Consider the following 7,370-nt stretch of genomic DNA (forward strand, 5'->3'; position numbering starts at 1 on the left):
TACCTAAAGTTTGAAATATTCTAATTAAGTTCTTTACTACAAGGATATTCTTGTGGTGCCGGGGCAATAAAGTGAGGAGCGATAAGCGATGTTGGACGATGATAAAGATCGGAAATTCTTATGTTGCAAATAAACCATAAAAGATATTTTGGATTAATTAATAAGAGTTTTGCTTTAGTTTTTTGCAGCGAGCAAGAGAATCTTTTTAAAGATTCAATATTTCATGAGTTGGATTGTTTTATTTTTAAATTAAAAAAAAACTGATATATCACTTGTACAGGAAACCCTTCATCATATTCTTTTCTTTTAAGATAAATTTTATATATAATTTAATTCTAAAAAAGAAATGAAAAAAAATCATGTTTTACAGTTTCCCCATATGAAAATGTAAAAATAAAATTAATTCTAATACTAATTTTAAAAATAGAAAAAAGAAAAATAAATTGAAAAGATAAAATGATTTTTCATGTGAAAATCCAAGTTTTTCCCTTTAAAACTTAGGTTTTTCTCTTACTGAAAAATTAAAATTAATTTTAAAAAAATTAAAAAGATAATACAGATTACTAAATTAAAAATTTATTAAAGTTGGATGACTAAAATGGGTGTACAATAACATTGAATTAACAAAAAATGACCAAAATAAAAACAATTCATAACGATATTGGCTAAAATACATTTTTTTATTTTGATGACCAAAATGAAAACTTATTAAAATTGGGTAACCAACTATGTAGTTTACCCAAAATTTAATAAAGGAACATTGGGGGTGAGCCATAAACAATTAACGCGGTACTTAGAAAGCTTCATGTCTTTAAAAATAAAAGTATGGTTGTACCATAATACTAGTTCACCTTGAAAAGAAGTTAAAGGAGCCGCGTGATTGGCTTTACAGAAGTAGCATGGAAAGTGAGGGATAAAAACAAAATAGAGGGGTCCGAATTTATTAATAAAAGAAGAAGAAAAAACCCTGCAAAACAAATAATAATAAAAATTAAGTGCTGTTGTTATGTTAGCAGAGGGGTTTGAGTTAGGCAATGGAGAAACTGATGAAACATGTTTAACACCCTACCCTACTTTTCATCTAAATCATCAAACATGTAGAGCTTAATATAAACATACAGTGAGCAACAGAATTTAAGCAAATAAAAGGCAGTTTAGGAGAACCTCAGCAATCGGCTTCATGGTTTCCAATGCATCGAATGGTGGAGCTGAAAGCCTGAGAAGTATCAACCTTCACACACTGGGGGGAGCCTTTATCAATCCATTTTCCCAACCTGCAATATTCTTATAGGAATCCGAAATTCAGATTTTATACTTGATTCACTCTTTCAAACCTCTAATTACCTTCTTCTATAGTTATTGTGCTCTATCATTGGTTGTGAATTAAAGCTAATACAACAATTTATTTATATTGCTCTACCATACGATATGAATTAACACTTTGGAGTCTGAAATGCCAACCACCAAATGAGTTTTCAAAGGAACATGATACCCATAAACTGTGTCTTTTAGATGAGTAAATCTTGATTGCTTATGGCATCTAATTTAGTTCTCCTCTGGTAAAATAAGGTTAAAATATGTTCTAAGCCTGCATATTTTTGTATTTTTAAAATTTAATCTTTCTACTTTTTTAATTTAAAAAAGTAAACCCAAATTAACATTGTTAAAATTCTTTGTTAAATTAAAGTAATTACAACATCTTTTTAGTTACATGACTAATAAGTAAGTATTTTCTTTATTTTAAAATTTTATACCTAACAAAATTTTAATTGTGTTAACAATTAATGGACTTAAATTATGAAATTTAAAAAGTAGAGAAATTAAATTACTCGAATAAAAATACAAAAAAAAACATAAATTTATAGCATATTTTTAAGTGCAAAATAATGTTGGCAAACTAAACTAGAGAGATTGATGATACAAATAAAAGAACATTTGAAAAGAATGTAGTCCAGAAAGAACATCAATTCTTTATTAAATCTAATGCTTACACAAAGCTAAACATAATAATTAATAAAGGCGTACATAAGCTTACTTTTTTCCTCATCCAAAATTAAAGCATAATATTCTACACGTATGGAAAAATACAGAAAATTGTCTCCTGTTAGCCTTTAGAAAACCCAGAGAGAGAGAAGAACAGGACCAAATTGTTTGAAAATACAAAGAATGCAAAACTAAATATAATCCCAAGAATCTAAAACAATCAAATCTCACAACTCCTCCGAAAGTCAAGATTCAATATTTGTCTCACTTGCATTATCACTGTTTTTGTCCGATTAGTCCAGCTTCTCGCAAGTAAAGGCTATCTTCATGCACTTGTTTTCAGACAGTTCAACATTCTGTAATAACAAGGAGTCAGATATCACAAGATGAGACTTTCATTCATACTTTTGCTTATAAATTCACCACCAGATGGATTTACAACAACCCTACAAGGCTACAATTAAAATGTATATATTTCTATGAATTTTTCAATCAATACCTGTTTTTTGTGTAATTGCGCCACAGTGGCATCCAGGTTGTTAAGATCATGTGTTTAAGATTGCTGCAATTTAATTTTTTCTGTTACTAAGTTTGAATAATTCTCCTTGACTTTAGGAGATTAGATTTTGATTTGTTTGCTATTTTGTTACCAGATTTTTAGCAGATTTTTAGAATCTCTATTTTCTATTTTTAGTCTTGAATTTTTTGTATTTAAACCGTTGAGTGCAAATCAATTAATATATTCAAGTCTTCAATTATTTTTCTACTTAAAACTTCCTGTCTCTTCTTTCTGCTTCAAATCTCTCAATCAACCATCAAAGTTCGAGTTCTAAACACCAACAAATTGGTATCGGAGCTATTTTCTTGAGGGATCTGTGAGGTTATTTGCGTGTTAAAATGGAAGGAGGGTCCAGTTTTTCAGTTGCTGCACCACCCGTCTTTGATGGAGACAATTACCAGATGTGGACAGTTCGCATGGAGACTTACCTGGAGGCTTTGGATCTTTGGGAACCTGTAGAAGAGGATTACGAGGTCCCACCTCTTCCCGCAAATCCTACTGTGGCACAGATTAAATCACAAAAGGAAAAGAAGACAAGGAAATCAAAGGCAAAAGCTTGCTTATTTGCAGCTGTGTCTCAAATGATTTTCACACGAATAATGTCTCTGAAATCAAGCAAAGGAAATCTGTGATTACCTCAAGGCTGAATATGAAGGAGATGAGAGGATTCGTGGAATGAAAGTCCTGAATCTAATCAGGGATTTTGAGTTGTAGAAGATGAACGAGTCCGAGTCAATAAAGCATTGCCAACAAGGTGAGATTGCTTGGTTCTGAGTTCAACGACTCTAGAATCGTAGAAAAGCTATTGGTCACTGTTCCAGAGAAGTTTGAAGCCACTATTACTATTCTGGAAAACACCAAGGACATGTTAAAGATCTCTCTTGCAGAGCTCTTGAATGCTTTACAAGCACAAGAGCAAAGAAGATCCATGAGGCAAGAGGGAGTGATAGAAGGTACCTTACCTGTCAAGCATCAAGACAACAACAGGTATAAAAAGAAGAAAAATTTTAAGAACCAGTCGACGAGTGGAGAAATTCATCAGGAAATTATCAGAAGAGAAAAAGAGGAGGTGTCAAGAAATCCTACCCACCTTGTCACAATTGTGAGAAGAAAGGTCATCCACCATTCAAATGTTGGAAAAGACCTGACGCCAAATGCTCCAAATGCAATCAACTTGGACATGAAGCTGTGATTTGCAAGGTCAAAGGCTAGGTGCAAGAAGTAGATGCACAGGTAGCAGATCAAGAAGAAGAAGATCAATTGTTCGTGGTTACTTGTTTTTCAGGCAGAGAATCAAGTGAGAGCTGGTTGATTGATAGTGGGTGCACAAATCACATGACGTATGACAAGGAGCTATTCAAGGAATTGAGAAACACTGAAGTCAAAAGAGTGAGGATTGGAAATGGTGAGTACTTGGAAGTCAAGGGAAAATGCACAATAGCTATTACAAGCTATGAAGGTACAAAGTTCATTTCAGATGTTTTATTTGTACCTAAAATTGATCAAAATCTCTTAAGTGTTGGTCAGTTGCTAGATAAAGGCTATAAAGTACTATTTGAGAATAAGCAGTGCTTGATCAGAGATGCTAATGGCAGAGACTTATTCAATGTTAAAATGAAGGGAAAAAGTTTTGCTCTTAATCCAAAGGAAAAGGAGCAAATGGCTTTTAAATCCAGAGTTAGTGCTACTGAGACTTGGCACAAGAGACTTGGGCACTTTCACCATCGAGGATTGCTTCAAATGCAGTCGAAAAAGCTGGTGGAAGGACTTACAGACATTGATGATGATTTACCTCATTGTCAAGCTTGAAAATTTGGGAAACAACATAGACAACCCTTTCCTAAACAAGCCTGGAGAGCCTCGAAGAAGTTACAGCTTGTTCATACTGATCTTTGTGGTCCTCAGAGAACGCCATCGTTAAATGGTAACCTCTATTACATAGCCTTTATTGATGATCTAACAAGAATGTGTTGGATTTTTTTGTTGAAGTAAAAATCAGAAGTTGCTAGTGTGTTCTGGAAATTCAAAGCTAGAGTTGAGAATGAAAGTGGATGCATGATATTCAGATTTTAAGATCTGATAATGGCAAGGAGTACACTTCAGAAACCTTTAATAGGTTTTGTGAAGAGGCTAGAATTGAGCATCAGTTGACGGCGCCATACACTCCACAACAAAATAGAGTTAGTGAAAGGAGGAACAGATTCATAATGGAGATGACTCGATGTATGCTTCATGAGAAGAGTCTTCCAAAAAGCTTTTGGGGAGAAGCTGCAAACACTGCTATGTTCTTGCAAAATCAGATTTCAACAAAAGCTGTGAAGGATCAGACGCCATTTGAAACTTGGTACGGTTACAAACCTTCTTTAAAGTTCCTTAGAATGTTTGGCTGCCTGTGTTTCACTTACATTCCACAGGTCAAGCGTGATCAGCTTGACAAAAAGGTAGAAGATGGCATTTTTGTTGGGTATAGCATTGTATCTAAAGCTTATAGAATCTTTCAACCACACACTAGACGTGTTATTGTGAGCAGAGATGTTTATTTTGTTGAAAATGAGCAATGGAATTGGGAAGACTCGACCAAGACGAACCAAAATTCTAGTGCACCAAATCGTTTTACCATTGGTAGCACGCTAGAAGAGGTTGAAGATAAAGGGCAAGATGTTTTGGCTGATGATGCACCTGTCAGAGGTACAAGGCTGCTATCTGACATTTACCAAAGATGTAACATGGCTATTTGTGAGCCTGTAGGGTATCATGATGCAAAAAACAGTCAACATTGGATGGCTCAATGAAGGAGGAGCTTTCGATGATCGAGAAAAACAAAACTTGGGAGTTGGTTGATCGACCTCTGGATAGAAAGATAATTAGAGTAAGATGGGTGTTCAGAACAAAACTAAATCCCGATGGTTCAGTTAACAAATTCAAAGCAAGATTTGTTGTGAAGGGATATGCACAAGTCTTTGGAGTCGATTATTCAGGAACATTTGCACCTATTGCTAGGCTTGACACTGTAAGGTTGCTGCTTGCTCTTGCTGCACAAAAGAACTGGAAAGTTTTTCAGTTAGATGTTAAATCTGCATTCCTAAATGGAGTCTTGCAAGAAGAAATATTTGTTGAGCAACCTGAAGACAAAGTTTACTTGCTGAAGAAGGCTCTGTATGGCCTAAAACAGGCTCCACGAGCATGGTATAGTAGAATTGATGATCATTTGAGGGGACTTGGCTTTCAGAAAAGTCAATCTGAGCTCACACCGTATGTCAAGCATGAAGGTACAAACACTTTAGTCATTTCTATTTATGTAGATGACTTATTGATTACAGGGAGCAATATCGATCAAGTTAATCAGTTCAAATTGGAAATGGAAAAGGTCTTCGAAATGATAGACCTTGGTCTGATGTCTTATTTCCTTGGCATTAAGATCAAACAAAGCCAAGATGAAGTGTTCATCTGTCAAAGAAAGTATCCAAAAGAGATACTTAGAAAATTTCATATAGAAGATTGCAAAGCAATGAGTACTTCTATGAATCAAAAAGAGAAGCTAATTAAAAATGATGGTTCTGCTAAAGTCATTGAAGCTGAGTTCAGGAGTTTGGTAGGTTGTCTAATGTACTTAACAACAACCAGACCCGACATCTTGAATGTTGTAAGTATTCTCTCCAGATTCATGCATTGTCCCAATGAGACTCACATGAGAGTTGCAAAAAGAGTTATCAGATACATCAAGGGGACCTTGAATTATGGAGTAAAGTTTTTAAAGCACAAGGAATTGAAGTTGATTGGTTTCTCTAACAGTGATTGGGGTGGCTCAACTGATGATATGAAGAGTACCTTTGGTTATTGTTTTTGCCTTGGATCAGGCATGTTCTCTTGGAGCTTGAAGAAGCAAGAAACTGTAGTTCAATCCACTGCTGAGGCAGAATTTGTGGCTGCAACAGCAACAGTTAACCAAGCTCTCTGGTTAAGGAAGATTCTTGTTGATCTAAACATGGAGCAGAAGCAAAGCATGGAGATTCTAGTTGAAAACCAAGCTGCCATTGCAATCTCTAACAATCCAGTCTTTCATGGGAAGACTAAGCATTTCAACATCAAGTTATTTTTTGTTCGAGAAGTTCAAAAGAGTGGTGATGTCTCTCTTTGTTACTGCAAATCTGAAGTTCAAATTGCAGATATCTTCACCAAACCATTGCCACTTAGCAAGTTTGAAAGCTTCAGGAAGAAACTTGGAGTTTGCAGCATCTAAACAAGGAGGAGTGTTAAGATCATGTGTTTAAGATTGCTGCAATTTAATTTTTTCTGTTACTAAGTTTGAATAATTCTCCTTGACTTTAGGAGATTAGATTTTGATTTGTTTGCTATTTTGTTACCAGATTTTTAGCAGATTTTTAGAACCTCTATTTTCTATTTTTAGTCTTGAATTTTTTGTATTTAAACCGTTGAGTGCAAATCAATTAATATATTCAAGTCTTCAATTATTTTTCTACTTAAAACTTCCTGTCTCTTCTTTCTGCTTCAAATCTCTCGATCAACCATCAAAGTTCGAGTTCTAAACACCAACACAGGTCACCAACCCAACATCCGTAAAATCTGTTTTTGCTACTTGTACTTTATGCAGTTTTGGTGTGCTCAACACTCCTTAATAGAAGTTGTTCATTCTAAGATGGAAAGCTGAAGATGTGGTTCCCTGAACAAAAGCTCGTAAGCTTAGTAAACAATGAAGCTCCAAACATTTCAATTCTTTATAAACAATCTCATATGATTTTTCGTTCCCCTCGCTTGCAATTACTTGTCTCATCATTTCACGTTTTCTTATCTTCATTGTAATAAAGCA

The sequence above is a fragment of the Gossypium hirsutum genome, chromosome D11 (genome assembly GCF_007990345.1).
Source record: "Gossypium hirsutum isolate 1008001.06 chromosome D11, Gossypium_hirsutum_v2.1, whole genome shotgun sequence".
Lineage (NCBI taxonomy): Eukaryota > Viridiplantae > Streptophyta > Magnoliopsida > Malvales > Malvaceae > Gossypium > Gossypium hirsutum.